Source organism: Zea mays, chromosome 3 (assembly GCF_902167145.1).
Source record: "Zea mays cultivar B73 chromosome 3, Zm-B73-REFERENCE-NAM-5.0, whole genome shotgun sequence".
NCBI classification, from domain to species: Eukaryota; Viridiplantae; Streptophyta; class Magnoliopsida; order Poales; family Poaceae; genus Zea; species Zea mays.
In genome coordinates, this window is record NC_050098.1 from 74796238 (window position 1) to 74810977 (window position 14740).

The 14740-nt window shown below is 49.4% G+C and overlaps 1 pseudogene across 1 annotated transcript; it reads right to left on the minus strand.

Annotated features, from left to right (window-relative positions):
* Nucleotides 1–242: 242 nt before the first annotated feature.
* LOC103652012 (60S ribosomal protein L26 pseudogene) lies at nt 243–681 on the minus strand (annotated as a pseudogene). Its single transcript, NR_164640.1, has one exon. The product of NR_164640.1 is annotated as a 60S ribosomal protein L26 pseudogene (transcript).
* Nucleotides 682–14740: the final 14059 nt, after the last annotated feature.

Consider the following 14740-nt stretch of genomic DNA (forward strand, 5'->3'; position numbering starts at 1 on the left):
AATAGAGTTTTTGTGTGTATATTTATAAGGTGAATGTCCGTTATAAAGAAATACAGGGGGAAAAATAGTAGCAACACGGAAACTGATGTCCAGATACAGCCAACCAGGCACAACGACATATGTATCTGAAGTCTGAACAATAACCGTGAGACGAACTGAGAGCAACAGGGGAGCAAGGAGGAGTACAGGGGAACCAAACCCAATCCGCTCTGAAGATGAGGGCCTGCCATCTTGCAGCAGGTCTAGTTATTCTGAGCCTTGCGGTCGAGGAGCGCCTTACGGTCCTTGTCGAGCTTCAGCTTGGTGACGATCACCTTGGAGGGGTGGATACCCACGTTCACGGTGGAGCTGTTCACCTTCTCGCGGGTGATCCGCTCGACGTGGATGACCCAGCGGCGGCGGTATACCTGCACCACCTTCCCCTCACGGCCCTTGTAGGTGCCGCGCACGACCTGCACCTCGTCGTCCTTGCGGATCGGGATGGAGAGCACGCTGTACTTGTGGCGGAGCTCCGTCGACAGCCCGACGGACATGAGAACGCGGCGGACGGAGGACAGGGCCGTGAAGTGCGCCTTGCGGCACTTCCGGCAGGAGCTCGTGACGCGGGGATTGCGCTTCATGGCGGCGGCGGGATGGACGCTCCTGCTTACCTGGGAGGCCGCTTCGGTGGCGGCGGCTAGGGTTTTCCGTGTGGGAGAGCGAGTGGAGGCGGCTGGTGGAGTGGTGGTAGTCAGCGGAAGGACAATATAGCTGGTGCGCTGCTAGGGTTTTGTGTAGTCGCTATGGGGACGTTCGATTCGCATCGGACGGCGTCGATCTGTTGGATGGAATGGGTAGTTGGGTTGGGCTTTTTTTGTTTGCTATGGGACATGGGCTATATCGATTTAGGTAGGGATGAAAACGGAAACGATATTTTTCGGATACCTGGAATCGTTTTCGAAGTTTTACCGAAATTTAGGTCTAAAGGGAAACGGAAACGGTTACCGAAAATACGGAAACGGAATCGGTAGAAAAAATTGGAATTGAAAACGGAAACGGTTTAGGCTTTTTCCGACCGTTTCCGAAAATTACCGTTTTTATCCGGTATTTTACCGTCGGTAAAAAAATTCGGTATTTTTTCAGAAAAATATTAAATATGAACTGACCTTTATAAATTCGTAATAAATTCATCTTAGCTTAGAAAAATGTGAAACTAATTTTATTATTTTTCTAAAATCAAGATATATCTAATGATGTATAGTTTAGAATCGTTTGAAACTTTTGTAAATCTTATTTATGGTTTCTTATCTATTATTACTCTTGATACATATATTAATAATTTGCACGAGAACTTAAGAAGGACTAAGAGGACACTAATTATATTGACTATGCCAAGTAGTAGGGGTACAAATAGAATGTCAGTGTCATATCATTATATATATCTTGATTCTACTTTATTTAAATGCATAATATTGATTTTATTATTGTATACTTCTTACCTTATATATTTATTGTGACTTCCTACCTTATATATTATTACTAATTTTATATGAATGTAAGACTTGCGTGATTTTTTAAAGTCAATTGAGGGTACATGTTAAAGTTTTTATCGATCGAATTTTAGATTCCGATCATAACCGGTGTAATTTTCGTACCGAACTTTCGTTTCCGATGTTTCCGAACTACCGATGTCGTTTTCGTTTCGGGAGTTACCGTTTTCGATATCGTTTCTGAGGAAAAATATGAAAACGAAAATGGTTTTAGTGTTTACCGATCGTTTCCGACCGTTTTCACCCCTAGATTTAGGTGACATTTGGATAGTCATTGGGACAGAGAAATGAAAATATAATGAGATAGTAGAAAGGTTCTGGTTATGGATTAGGAAACCAAACCTAATTCATTGTTTGTCAATAGTTAGTTAGAGTAACTCCAATAGTTTTTCTAAAAAAACTTCATAAACTCAGGCTCAACAAGTTGCTAAATAGCTATTAGGAATAAAAAATACCTTGGTCTTCTATATTTCCTAATATTTATATAGTAGTTCAATTTTTAAGTCTAGTTTTAGGATCACATCAAGATTTGTCTCTCTTGGGCCTACCTCTCGTTAGCAACCTCGTGAGTGCCTGCAACATCACTGTATGTGAAAGGGAAATAGGGTCAAACATTTTTCTAAATGATTTTGGTGGTTGAATGCCCAACATAAATAATTGGACTAACTAGTTTGCTCTAGATTATATATCCTACAGGTGCTAAAGGTTCAACACAAACCAATAAAAAGATCTAAGTTAGGGTTCAAAAGAAATCTCCTGTTGCATCAAATGATCATAACATTTCATCTTCTTTCCATCTATTTTGACAATAAATTAAAACTTGCATTAACTCCATAACTATGATTAAATTGAACAAAATTGAAAACCACATCAAACACATGTGTATATGAAATAAAATTCAAACGCACATGCAACCTTATTGTCAAAAACACAACACATCAAACCTTGGCTTTTCTCCCCGCCCTGCCGCTGTTCTATCCATGCCCGTCGTAGCTCTGCGCACGACGCCGCTGCTTTGTCGCGCCCGAAGCTTCTCTGCCCTTGCTGTTTTCACGACGACGTCGTTCTTCCAACGGTGGACCTAGGCTTTTGGAGGGTATGCATCATAAAACTTAATAATTAACCAGAAATTTTGAACTAGATTACAATAGAGCCCAAACATATGCAATATGAAAATTGCAAGCAACAGTGATTGAAAGATAATTACCATACTATTTGCATCTTGAAAGATAATTATTTAATTTGCATCTTGATGAATGGATGAATTATTAATCTATAAAAACTTATGGACTTACTCAATGCATCAATGGATCAGGCGACAAGATCGCTCGTTCGCTGCGACGCTACCCAGTTGCCGGACGACTGACATCGGCGTCGTTGTGTGCCGTAACCTGAGGGCCGAGACTGAGATCGTCAATCGTAGAACGTAGAAGCACAGATCGCAGAAGGCAGAAGCAGAACAGCCATGTAGATCGCAGAATGGCGGCTGGGAACACCTTAACAGAACTGACCAACTTATGCACTCTAACTTTCTTTATTTATAAGAACAAGCGAGTAGTCTAGTGGTAACACTGATTCGAAGCAAGGCGCAAGTCTCTGGTTCGAAGCTCCGCGGGAGCAATTTTTTGCTAAATAAATCTTAGCACATGCGTCGCCGGGCCGCGCGTCGCCAGGCGGGGGCTGTGTCCCACTTTACCAAAAAAATGTGGCCCATGTAGGCCAAGGATCCCACGCCGTCAAGTGTTGTACACTTGGGGCGTTTTTTACTAAAACTCATCTGTGACCAATTTATTTCATCATTACATCAGCCAAACATGGCAAATTAGCGATGACGATATCAAATCTAATCTGTGACGAAATTGTTGCGTCCAAAATTTGTGTCTATGACGTTCCTTTCATTTTCGTCATTAATATTCAAGTCTAATCTTCGTCACTTGTAATTGTTGACGAAGATGTAAATTTGGTCATAGAAATGTATCAATCTGTGACTAAAGTCACCAGCGTCACGAGAAAATCGTCACTGATGATCACATTCTTACTAGTGTTATTGAATGCTTTGCGACTGTTCAGTGACCACGGTTGGAGGTGAGCGGTTGCCTTTCCCTTCTATAAATAACGCCGTTGCCCCTCTGGTTTTTTCACATCTCTTCGCTGTTCTTTACTGCATCCTTCTCTTCTCTCCCGTCTGCTTCCGCCATAGGCAAGAGTAACAAACGCAAGCGCGAGCCGACTCCTCCGTCGGAGGACTTCGGCGACTCGGAATACTCGGAGGAGGAGTTCTCCTCCGAGTCCGAGGGGTCTTCGGCTCCCGCCTCTCCCCCGGCGTCGTCTGATGATTCAGACGACTCCCAGGGGATTGCCGCGGAAGTCTGGACGTACATCCGGGCCGTCGAGCGCTCCGGGCTCGAGGGCTCGGATGAGTCGGAGTACTCCTCGGATGAGGAGGACTCGGACGGCGGCGAGGACGAGGATGACGACGACGACGACGGCGACGACGACGACGGTGGCGACGGCGACGGTGACGACAGCGGCAGCGGCGGGGGCAGCGGCGGCGGCGACGGGAGCAAGGGCAGCACCAGAGGCGGCAGCAGCAAGGGCAGCACCAGGGGCGGCGGCGGTGGCAGCAGCAGCAAGGCCAGTGGCTAAACGCCACTGGTCTTTAGATATTAGTATAGTGTAGTTAGAATAATGTAGTAGTAATGTAGAGTAGTATAGCGTAGTATAGTAGTAGTAGTAATGTAATGTAGTGATAGTAGGGGAGCATCAACTCGCAAAGAGTTGATTTGTAAGCTTATTGTCTTCCCTTAATGAAAGAATGACGTTGGCTTCTTCTTGATGACTCGCTTTGCTTGATTATAAAACTGATTCTCTTTAGACAGTAGATGAATAACTTGGGTATCACACTGACGCTTCCAGAAGTAGCTGCCGAGTAATCTTGTAGTCGGTATCGGCGTTTTAGAGGCAACACCGAGCGATTGAAGATCGACGTCGGCATTTTAGAAGTAATGTCGAGCGATCGAACACGAGATCAGCGTTTTGGAGGCAACGTCGAGTGATTGAGGGTCGACGTCGGCATTTTAGAAGTAACGCCGAGCGATTGAACACGAGATCAGCGTTTTAGAGGCAACGCCGAGTGATTGAAGGTCGACGTCGGCATTTCAGAAGTAATGCCGAGCGACTGAATATGAAATCAGTGTTTTAGAGGCAACGCCGAGTGACTGGATGGTGACGTCGGCATTTTAGAGGTAATGCCGAGCGACTGAATATGAAGTCAGCGTTTTAGAGTCAACGCCGAGTGATTGAAGGTCGACGTCGGCATTTCAGAAGTAATGCCGAGCGACTGAATATGAAATCAGCGTTTTAGAGGCAACGCCGAGTGACTGGATGGTGACGTCGGCATTTTAGAGGTAATGCCGAGCGACTGAATATGAAGTCAGCGTTTTAGAGTCAACGCCGAGTGATAGCCAGCCGCATGAGTTATTTTGAGGATGATAACCGAGTGATGAGGTGGCGCATCGGCTTTTTGGAAATAACTGCCGGATGACCACGTGGCATGCTGGGGTTTCGGAAATAACCGCCGGGTGATGACTGGGCACTTTTGAAACGGTATCTGGCTCGAGAATATCCCATAAGAGCAGCGCTTTTAGCCGCCTTTGCTTTCAGTGCCCTAGTTCTTGCATTCCCGCTTCCGAATCCTCTCTGCTGTTCGCCTCCTACTCTGTTCGCTGGTGAAAATCGTGATGGCGCCCAAGAGGAAAACTGCAAGCTCGTCTGCTGCAATGATCCCTCCAATCGACCCCAACAGCCAGTTGCCTTTCGCAGGTAACCATATGTCCATCATTTCTGAAGCTGAACTTCTCCACCTCGTATCCCTCGGGGTTCTTCCTCCGCGGGAACTCTGTTCTTGGCGGATTTGCCACGGGACTACTGTCCCGACAGAGGATACCCACGAGTCTGTAGTTTACGCTCCTTTTCTTCTCCGCGGCCTCGGCCTTCCCATCTCTCCTTTTTTCCGTGGCCTCCTTGATTTCTACCACATTAACTTGACCCATTTGAACCCTAATTCCATTATGCAAATCTCCATTTTCGTTCACCTATGCGAGGCCTTTCTCGGCGTGCTGCCGCATTTCGGTTTATGGAAGTATTTGTATCATTGTCGCCCTGGGATGGCCGGGGGACAACATCAGTTGGTCGAAGGTGTCAGTTTGGAGATGCGCCACGGGCGGAAAACTGAGTATCTTGAGATTCCCCTCAAGGATAGTATTAAGGGGTGGCGTCTAGAGTGGTTCATAGTTGATAATTATGGAAATTCTCTCCCCTCCCGGTCGGGAAGACAGCCAGACGTTCGCACTCCGAGCTGGACCGAGTCTCCCACAGATCAGGAAGTGGCTGAGGCAGGTGTGTTGCTAACTGAAGTTGGACTGCTGAAAGAGAGAGGTCTAATTGCTGAAGCTGTGGTTACTGACTTTGTTTTCAAGAACATTCAGCCACTGAAAGACAGGGCCTATCCAGCATATCTGTATCGAGGGCTAGCCGACTCAACTCGGGTTACCAATAGGAGAATTCCTTCTGTAGACTTGGTAAGCCGACTTGAAATGATCCTCAGGGGTAAGGTGTCAAATGTTGGTGCTCCAGTGGCATACTCAGCCTGGAACCTGCCTCCTCCCAAAGCTTTCACCCTTTTTGTGTCAAATCCGCCTGTGACTGATGGCAATTTGGGCCTTAGAGTGCGACCCTCTGCTGAAGAAGTCAGTACTTTGGTTGCTTCGCTTGGGGAGATTCCTGATGACGAACGGCAGGTCCATTTTGAGGTGCCCTTGAACCCTAGTGATGCGGACATAAATGCCATGCTTGATCTGCTAGCTGAGGATTCCTCCGACGCTGCTCCTGCTGGTACGTTGGCAGTGGTGCCCCTTCCAGAGGTTGATACAACTTTGGATGTCCAGAAACCTGTCAGTACTCGCCCGAGGCGCCCTAGCCGAACCAATCAGCCTGAGCCTTCTGCTGATGAGCAAAAGAAGAAAAGAAGACGCCTCCGGCGAGTATCCAGTTTTGATGAGGACGCTGATACCCCAGTTCCTGCTACTGAAGAAGTGCCTGCGACTGGACTTACTGACGCCGACCCCAATGGGTGTACCCAAACTGCTGCTGATCCCAATGTGGGTGCTCCATCTGTTGCTGATCCCAATGGGGGTGCTCCATCCGTTGCTGATCCCAATGGGGGTGCTGCTTGTGTTGTCACTGTGGAAGATGAGGAGGAAGAAAATGAAGCTCCTTTAACTCGGAAAAACAGTCGGCAGTTCATCGCCAGCGGTGGAAGTAGTGGAGTTCCTTCTCCTGCTTTGTCTGCCCTCATTGGTCTGCAAGAACTGTCCCTGGCCAACTTTGATCAAACTCTTGAGGATATGGTCCCAGAGGACTTGTTATCAGAGCCAGTGGATGATGATGTAACGGAGGCTTGCGCTGCCGTGCCTGATGCTGGGTTGAGGTCATCCCGTGCCTCGTCGACCTTAGAGCGCGATCTCGAGGGCCGGGATGCTGACTTGGATTGTCCTGGTCCCATGGAAGTGGCTGAAGGCCCGTCAACCTTAGAGGTGGTTACTGCGAAGAGCCTGGACCTCAAGAATGGTGCTGACACATGCCCAGCCCCCGAGGGTGTCGCCGGGGATGACTTAGCTCGGGTGAAGAGTGTAAGCCACTGCCCAGCCCCCGAGGGTGCTGCCGGGGATGATCCGGCTCAGGTGGGCAGTGCCAACTATGACCCAGCCCCCGAGGGTGCCCAAGCAGGGTCTCCTTCCTGCACTTCCATGGACGTTCACGCGGGTTCACCTCCACACTCTGGCTGCATGGTGGTAGCCCAAACTTTGGACCAGGGAGTCGCTTTAGAGGGCAGCGTCCCCGCTGATCTGGCGTTTGGCTCTGTTGAAGGCACTGAGCTGATTCCTACTCGTCCGTTGCAAGCTGCTTCGGGTGGTGGCTTTGCGCCTGGTTATCAGCTGATTTCTCCTGACTTGGGGATCCCTTCGTTCTTTTCCAACCTCCAGGTACTGTGCTGTATTTTAGCTTGTTCTTTATGTTGCATGAACTTTTGTCATTATGTTCATCTATTCTTCTCATCAGGCTTTGGTGGATGGGATGGACAGCCAGCTGAGATTTCAGGGTGCTTCCGTCCCAGAAGTGGCGTCGTCTCTTGCGTGTTGGAATCCAGTGTCACTTCATCGTCGTGTATCCGAGCTGGAGGCAACTAACGCTGGTTAGTGCCCTTTTTCTTCTCTTCGCCTTTGTTGCGGACTGTTTTACATTCTGACCTCGTTTTGTTTGATCACCTCTTGCTAGGAATGACTCGGCAGATTGCAATTCTTGAGGAGAAACATTCCCGAGAGCAGGGTGAAATGGTTCAACGGTGCGCTGACTTCGAGGAGAAGTACTCTCAGAGCCAAACTGAACTAAATCAGGTCTCCGCTGCCTTGGATGACGCCAATGCCCTGAGTTCTTCTCTTCATGCTCGGCTTGACTCTGAAAAGGTAACTTACAAAACTGTGCCTTGCCTTGCTATGCTCTTATTACTTGCTTGGTTTCTGAAGGAGTTGATTTTTTGTTTGCAGGAAGAAAAACGTATCCTTGCTGCTTCTCGTGACAATCTAGACAGATTGTATCGTGATTCTAGCAGCTCGCTGTCAATCTTGGAGAGGAGTCACCGCTTTACAATGGAGGAACTGGACAATCAGCGTTGTAAGCTGCAAGAATCTGCGGACGAAGTGACCCGCCTTAAGCAATTGATATCAGCAAAGGATGCCACCATCAAAGAACACTGAGCTTCCGAGAAATCCATTGCCCAGGAGCTAGAGGCCGCTCGGCTGGCTGCTAAAGTTGCCGAAGAAACTGCTGCTACTTTCAAAGCCCAGCGCGATAAAGCCATGGACAAGGCTGTTCGGGCTGGACGAATCTTAATGAGGAGATCCGGCGTGGTTGTTCCTGAAGACATAAAGGCTGACGTGAATGCTGCCCCCGATTCCTCGAGTCGTCCTTCTTCGTCGGTCGCTCCTGAGAAAGACATTGCGAAATAGAGAAAACATTTTGTGTGCTCTGAGCGCGCGGTTAGCATGATCGAGTATTTGTTAGAGGACATCAGTTTATCATTCGAATGACATAATTACTCTCTTATGGTATCAGAATTTATTGGTTCGTAAATTTGTGGTAATGACGCATGATGATTATGAAATTTGTTTGCGGGATATGGAAGTCATCCCCTGAATTACATAGGCGCGAGTATGTTGCACCGGCTTAAGCCGTCACTGACTTTAGCCGATAGCTTCGTTAGTTGGGTATAGTGGTCACCCCAGGTTAAGTAAGCGTGAGCATGTTGCACCGTCTTAAGTCGTTGCCGACTTAAGTCGATTGCTCCGTTTGTAGGGCATAGTGGTCACCCCGAGTTAAGTAAGCGTGAGCATGTTGCACCGCCTTAAGTCGTTGCCGACTTAAGTCGATTGCTCCGTTTGTAGGGCATAGTGGTCACCCCGAGTTAAGTAAGCGTGAGCATGTTGCACCGCCTTAAGTCATTGCCGACTTAAGTCGATTGCTCCGTTTGTAGGGCATAGTGGTCACCCCGAGTTAAGTAAGCGTGAGCATGTTGCACCGCCTTAAGTCGTTGCCGACTTAAGTCGATTGCTCCGTTTGTAGGGCATAGTGGTCACCCCGAGTTAAGTAAGTGTGAGCATGTTGCACCGCCTTAAGTCGTTGCCGACTTAAGTCGATTGCTCCGTTTGTAGCGCATAGTGGTCACCCCGAGTTAAGTAAGCGTGAGCATGTTGCACCGCCTTAAGTCGTTGCCGACTTAAGTCGATTGCTCCGTTTGTAGGGCATAGTGGTCACCCCGAGTTAAGTAAGAATGCAAGTCGATCGTAAAAGAGCCGAGTATCTTTGAAATCTCTCTTTATTGATGACATATTTCCACTTTACAGAATACATTGTCGTCCTAGCAGTTTTGAAATACAGCTAGGGATAAAACTTTCTGAGGTGCTCTATGTTCCAGGAGTTCCCAACTTCTGTGCCATCCATCTGAGTGAGGCGATATGATCCGGGTCGAGTGACTTCTGCTACCATGAAGGGTCCTTCCCATAAGGGTGACAACTTGTGCCGTCCCTCCCCCGTTAGAATTCGGCGGAGGACAAGGCCTCCTACTGAAAAGAACCGTTGCCGCACAGCCTTGTCGTGATAGCGCCTTAGAGTCTGCTGGTACCGTGCTGATTGGATTACCGCATTCAGCCGTTCTTCCTCAAGTACATCAATGTCCTCCAGCCTGGTGGCCTCAGCTTCTGCTATGCTTTCGAAGATCAACCTTGGCGCCCCAAACTTGAGATCAGCAGGTAGCACTGCCTCCGACCCATAGACCATGAAGAAAGGAGTGTTTCCATGCAGGGCTCGGCTAGGTTGGGTTCTTAGGCTCCAAACAACGTAAGGCAATTCTCTTATCCACTTTCCTGCGAATTTTTCATTCTTATCGAAGACCTTTTTCCTGAGTGCCTCCAATATCATTCCGTTGGCTCGCTCAACCTGCCCGTTGGCTCTTGGATGTGCTACAGATGCGTACTTGATCTGAATGCTCTTTTGCTCGCAGAAGTCGAAGAATTCTGAACTGGTGAAGTTGGATCCTAAGTCAGTGATGATACTGTTTGGTATCCCGAATCTGAATATTATGTCTTGTATGAATTCCACGGCCTTAGCAGAGGTTAAAGAAGCAATGGGCTTGAACTCTATCCATTTAGTGAATTTGTCAATCGCCACCAATACATGAGTATATCCCCCTTGAGCTTTCTTGAAAGGTCCAATCATATCCAGTCCCCAGCATGCGAAAGGCCAGGTTACTGGTATGGTTTGTAGTTGCTGTGCTGGCATGTGCTGTTGCTTTGACAAGTATTGGCAAGCTTCGCATCTCTGAACTAACTCGGCTGCATCGTTCTTTGCCGTCGGCTAATAGAATCCTGACCTGAAAACCTTCCCGACTAGTGTTCTGGATGCTGCATGTATTCCACATTGCCCTGCATGGACCTCCTCCAGAAGTTGCTTCCCAGTGGACGGGAGAACGCACTTCATGAGGATGCCTGACGCGCCCCTTCTGTACAATACCTCCCCAATGAGTGTATAGTGAGCCGACTGCCTGGCAATGCGCTCTGCCGAGTTCTTGTCATCTGGTTCTTCTTCATTCTTTATATACTTAATAATCAGCCTTCTCCAGTCATCAGAGTCTGACTCGGGTTGATTTATGATGTTGCACTCTTCTGTTTGATCCATTGAGATACTCGGCTGCAGAATTTCTTGCACGAAGACTCCGGGTGGGACCTGAGTTCGACTGGATCCGAGCTTGGACAGTACATCGGCTGCTGTGTTCCGATCTCTTTCTACATGATGAAATTCCAGACCCTCGAATTTATCTTCCAGCTTTCGGACGGCAGCGCAGTATTTTCTCATTGAATCACTTGAACAATCCCATTCCTTGTTTATCTGGCTGATGACTACCAGAGAATCTCCGTATACCATCAATCTCTTGACGCCCAGTGATATGGCGATGTTCAATCCGTGTATCAAAGCTTCATACTCGGCTGCATTGTTAGAGGCCGGGAATAGCAACTGGAGGGCGTACTTGAGGTGTTCGCCTCCAGGTGCGGTGAAGAGAATCCCTGCTCCTGCTCCCTGCAGCTTCAGCGAGCCATCAAAATACATTCGCCATACTTCTGCAGTTTCTGGATTATCCGGTACTTGCTGTTCTGTCCACTCTGATACGAAATCAACCAGTGCTTGAGTTTTGATGGCAGTGCGAGGTCGGAACTCGATGTCGTGGGATCCCAGCTCGCAAGCCCACTTGGCTATTCGGCCAATGGCTTCCTTGTTGTGTAGAATGTCCCCTATTGGAAAACCAGTGACTACTATGACTTTGTGGTCGTCAAAGTAGTGACGCAGCTTGCGGGCAGTTAGAAGTACTGCGTATAATAGCTTCTGAACCTGAGGATACTTTTTCTTCGAGGGGCCTAGAACTTCACTGATGAAGTAAACAGGATGTTGTACTGGATAGGCATGTCCTTCTTCTACTCGCTCGACTACCAACGCGGTGCTTACCACGTGAGTCGTGCAAGAGATATACAGTAGCAAATCTTCAGCCGGTTGAGTCGACATAGCTCGCCGAGGTGGTTTCAGTACTGGTGGTGTTGTTAAGAATTTCTTCAGTGCTTCTAGAGCTTCTTGTGCTTCTGAAGTCCATTGAAACTTATCCACCTTCTTGAGTAACTTGTAAAATGGCAAACCTTTTTCTCCCAGCCTGGATATAAATCTGCTCAGAGCTGCCATACATCCAGTAAGTCGCTGAACCTTCTTTTGTGACCGAGGAGCTTCCATCTTTATGATAGCCTCAATCTTATCTGGATTAGCCTCAATTCCCCGGTGGCTGACAATAAACCCGAGCAACTTTCCTGCTGGTACCCCGAAAACACATTTTTCAGGATTGAGCTTCCATCTATATCTTCTCAGGCTGTTGAAAACCAGCTGTAAGTCTTCGATGAAGTTTTCCGAATTCTCTGTTTTGATCACCACATCATCTACGTAAGCCTCCACACGCTTGCCCCAGTGATCGGCTAAGCATGTTTGAATGGCTCTCTAATAAGTCGCTCCAGCGTTTTTGAGGCCGAACGGCATGGAGGTATAACAGAAAGCACCAAACGGAGTGATGAACGCCGTTTTTTCCTCGTCTTCTTTTGCCAAACTAATCTGATGATACCCGGAATAACAATCTAAGAAAGACAACACAGAACATCCAGCGGTGGAGTCCACCACCTGATCTATCCTTGGGAGCCCGAAGGGATCATTCGGACAGTGTTTGTTGAGATCAGTATAGTCGACGCACATGCGCCAATCCACTTTATTCTTTTTGAGTACAAGAACAGGGTAGGCTAACCACTCGGGATGTAATACTTCTCTAATAAATCCAGCCGCAACCAAGCGAGCTAACTCGGCGCGAATGGCCTCTCTCTTGTCGGGTGTGAAACGACGTAGCTTTTGCCGGATCGGCCTCGCCTGGGGGTAAACCTTCAACTTGTGCTCGGCCAGTTCTCTTGGGACTCCCGGCATATCCGCAGGTTGCCATGCGAATACATCTCGGTTATCTCGCAGGAACTGGACGAGCGCGCTTTCCTATTTGTCGTCCAAGCTGGAGTTGATGATGGCTGTCTTGCGCTCATCAGCGAACCCCAGGTTGATTCGCTTGGTTTCTTCAGTCGGCCGCATAGAGGTCGTGGCCTGAGCCTCGTTTGCCGGTATGGCGAGGTCCTCCTCAGGCTTAGAATTCGCCAGTGTAGAAGGAACCGTTGACGGCTTGGTGGTGAGGGCTGCTTGGATGGCCACTCGGAAACATTCTGCGGCGCCTTGGAAGTCGGCGCGCACAGTTATGATTCCTTGCGGTCCTGGCATCTTCAGTATCATGTATGTATAGTGCGGAATGGCCATGAATTTGGCCAATCCCGGCCTTCCAATGATGGTGTTGTACCCGCAGTCGAAGTTTGCCACTTCAAACCTCAGGAACTCGGTTCTATAGTTCGCCGGAGTTCCGAAGGTGACTGGCATGTAGATGTGGCCCAGCGGGTATTCCCCCTCCGTCGGCACGATGCCGAAGAAAGGAGTGTCCGACTTGTGGAGCTCTTTGAGGTGAGCCCCCAAGCCTTGGAGTGTCCAGGGGAAGGTGACGTTGATGCTGCTCCCCCCGTCCACTAGCACCTTCTTCACCCGGCTCTCTCGGATCACCGGATCGACGAGGAGCGGGTATTTGCCCGGATGGTCGAAGTTGAGCCATTGATCTTCCCGAGTGAAAGTGATCGGGTGTTCTGACCACCGGTATGGGGCGGGAGGACCGGTGGTCGCTACCAGTATCTGGCGGTCGTTGAGCTTTTGTTGTCTCTTGTTCTCCTGCGACCCATGTCCGCCGAAGATGACGTTGACCTCCCTATCGACGCATGGGAAATCTCCTCCTCCTCCCTCCTCCGGCTGATGAGGTTGTCGTGGTTCATCCGGTCCTCCCCTCGGCGGAGGAGGAGGTAGAGGTTGGAAGGGTCGGCCATGCCCAACGGAGTGCTTGAAGTCCCGGCAGTTGCGAAGAGTGTGGCGCATGTCCTTGTGGTATGGGCACTGGGCGTCGAGGATGTCGTCCAGCGTGCGCTCGCCTCCACGAGGTCCTCCTCGGGCGCGAGAGGCAGGTGGTCCGGCGGCGTGTACTTCTTCGCGAGGCCTCTTCTCCCAGCGTTTGTCGGGTGGCTGGTTCGCGTCGCGTCGTGGTGCTGCCGGTGCAGGCTTTGCTCCTCCGATGAGGTCCTGAGCTCGCTCGTCGGCGGTGATGTAGAGGTCGGCTTCCCGGAACAGCTCCTCGGAAGTTGTCGGCGCCTTCTGTAGTATGGCTCGGACAAAAGCCGAGTCGTTGGATCCTCTGTAGAAGTCCTCGATCACGGCCGCCTCCGTGACCTCGGGGATGCGATTTCTCATGGTCTGGAACCTTTTGAGGTACGACCGGAGAGTCTCATCCCCCCGACACTTGATGGATTTGAGGTCCCACGATTGTGCTGGCTTGTCGGAGAGGGACTGGAAGTTGGCGGTGAAACGTCGACTAAAGTCTCCCCAATCGTCGATGCAGTGTCGGGGTAGATGTCGTAGCCACTGTAGCGCATCTTGCCCAAGGATGATGGGCAAATACGCGGTCATAACGTCCTCAGATGCCCCGGCAGCTCGAGCAGCGGTGGTGTAGACGGCTAGCCAACCCCCTGGATCCTGCTTAGGTTCATATTTGTCGACATTGGATACCTTGAAGTTGGGAGGCCATTGGATGGCCCTAAGGCGTGGAGTAAGAGCGGACACTCCGCATGTGTCCTCCTGTCGTCGGGGACGATGTCTGTCCCGGGGAGGGGAGTTGTGATTGTGGTTCCTCGACCGTCCCCGGGTGGTACCGCCAGTTGAGGCCGTTGCCGACTCAGTCCTGGTGGCCTGGCTCTGAGTCGGGATGCCATGATCCCGGTCGTACTCCTCCCGACGGCGAATCTCGTTCTCATGCCGCCGTTCGCGCGAAGCATTGATGGAGCTTCGCGCGTCTCGGCGACTGTTGATGGCGTGTCGTAGATCGTTCGGCGGGTGAGCGAGCGGTAGAAGATGGTTGGCTGCCTGGGTGAACAGGCGTCGGTATC